The sequence below is a fragment of the Callorhinus ursinus genome, unplaced genomic scaffold (genome assembly GCF_003265705.2).
Source record: "Callorhinus ursinus isolate GAN/ISIS: 27379988/994484 unplaced genomic scaffold, GSC_fseal_2.0 scaffold2, whole genome shotgun sequence".
NCBI classification, from domain to species: Eukaryota; Metazoa; Chordata; class Mammalia; order Carnivora; family Otariidae; genus Callorhinus; species Callorhinus ursinus.
Genome location: NW_027397064.1, coordinates 4,814,131 through 4,816,386, shown reverse-complemented (window position 1 = coordinate 4,816,386; position 2,256 = coordinate 4,814,131).

Here is a 2,256-nt window from a genome sequence, read left to right as displayed (position 1 = left end):
GAAATGTTGTGACCATAGGTAATCAAGGTCCATCTTGACAGTGGAGTTCAGGAGTTGAGGAACCATGTTCTTAGATGAGATTGCAAGACAGGCAAAATTTGTGATTTATGGGTCAGATGAAGATTCGGGTTTACACTTGCTCTAAACTTTTCTTCAGTTTAATGTTACTAGAGAGATGACCAAAATGAAAGAAACAATCTCAAAGAAATAATAAATATGATAGCAATGAATCTTACTAGTCTGTGATATGGATGTCCACCCATCTTTACTCAAACATTTTCCAATTGCTTGTTAAGCTTCCGGCGATAGATACAAATGTCCAGGGGCTATGTAAAAAAAAAAAAGAAAAAGCTATGCAAACTTCTTCACTTACTGCCACATAACTTTTAATAGTTCACCTAAGTAATTTTTGTTGAAATAGCAGAAAACTGCTAGAATTCATCCTGTACACCTTTCTGCAGATAGGCAAAAAAAAAAAAAAAAAAAAAGGAACTACATCATTATGGCCTGAATTTCAACAGATGGCTTATATATACTATTCCAGGTTTACCAGACATGATGCAGTTTTAGATCATCACTTTGGAGCACGAACCAGCCCCTGCTCTGTATGCCCTGTGCATTGTTTATTACAGCCAAGTGAATCCAGCACTGAAATGATCTATCTTGTGCCAGCAAGCTACAAACAAAACCAATAGCCCTGTGCTGGCAACATTATTTTATTGTTGTCTCCTTAATCTCCTCGATTCTTTTGCAATTACTTTTATTAGTATTGCTCATTTAATGAGACCTTGGAGTTTGGAGCCAGATGGTGCCTTTAGTTAAATCTGGAAGACTCTAATGGAATTGAGTTCAAACCAGGCTAAGAGTAAGAGAATTACAAATCTCTTAGCATACTGCTTTGTGTACATTTGGCACCGCAGAAATTAGTGCAGGCTCCAAACAGGAAGACCCTGATTAAGGTTCAGAGAGACCACGTGTGCTCCTATCTGGGATGCGGTGTAGCACAAACAAGACAGGGCATGCCCCCTGCCTCACGGAGACTGTAGTCTCCTAGAAGTGAAGGACAATAAGCAAGCAAGCAAGCAAGACCACCAGGCATTGTGATGAGTGGCAGGAAGGGGGGAAGCGGAGATGATGTGGAGGGGTGCTCAAGAATGCTCTCTGAGGAGGTGCTAGTTAAGCCGATGCCCTAATGATGGGAAGGGGCTGAACTGGGGAAAGCAAGAGAAATGCCATCACTGTTTGTTAGAAGGAATCGGGGAAAAGCCGTGGGATGGAAGTTGTTTTGTGTCCTCAAGGAACTGCGAGGACACCTGTATGACTGGAGCCTATAGAGGGAAGGCGGGTGGCCCCAGATGAGGCCAGAAGCTACTGGACCCAGAGATGTTGCATGGGGCAAATGGACATTCGGACCCTGAGATTATCCAGGGATTTTTAATGACCTCTGTGGCAACGTGCTGATGAATAAGACCTGTAGAAAGAATATCTTTGGGATCAGAGCAGTAAATGTTCATGATCCGGCCAGTCTGTGAAATCATCAGAAGCATGATTTTGACCCTTTGTGCAGAGGGCAGGCAAAACGGAGGCAATATTTTGATTAATCGCTTTGCCTCGCGCGGTAGCGTTAATTTCATACTTGCGTACCACACTTCTGGTAGGGCACAGCGGTGGTGCTAAATCTACCCAGTGTCTCCTCTTCGTCCTTCCTGTTGGTAACAATGGCTGGCCTGCCTCCGACCAACATCCTGCCCCACACTGTGTCCCTAGTAAACGGCCACAGTCCCCTTCCCAGAGGTCTCCTTTCTGTTCTGTCTTCCTGGCCTTGGTCCCCGCCTCCCCTGTGGGTGCTTCTGCTTCTGTCAAGGCCCAGTTCAGACACACACCTACCTGGGAGTGAGGTCAGAAGGAGTGAGTGAACTGCCAAGAACTCTTACAGCAATGGATACTTCCCTTGCTGGCACTCATATTTGCCTTGTGTAAGCAGGGTGAGCTAGATCATTCGTTCATTTAAGCTATTCTCTGGACCTGTTGCTTATACATAACAGATGTGAGAAAGTATGTATTGAATTCCATTCTTACTAGCACTTACCATTTATTGAGCAATTAATTGGTCAAGGGCTCTTCCAAGTGTTGGTGATTTAATCCTTATGTGATGGTTAATTTTATAAGTCACCTTGGCCGTGGTGCCCAGATACTAGGTCAAACATTTTTTTCTGCGTATTTCTCCAAAAATATTTTTTTTTAATTTTTTTATTG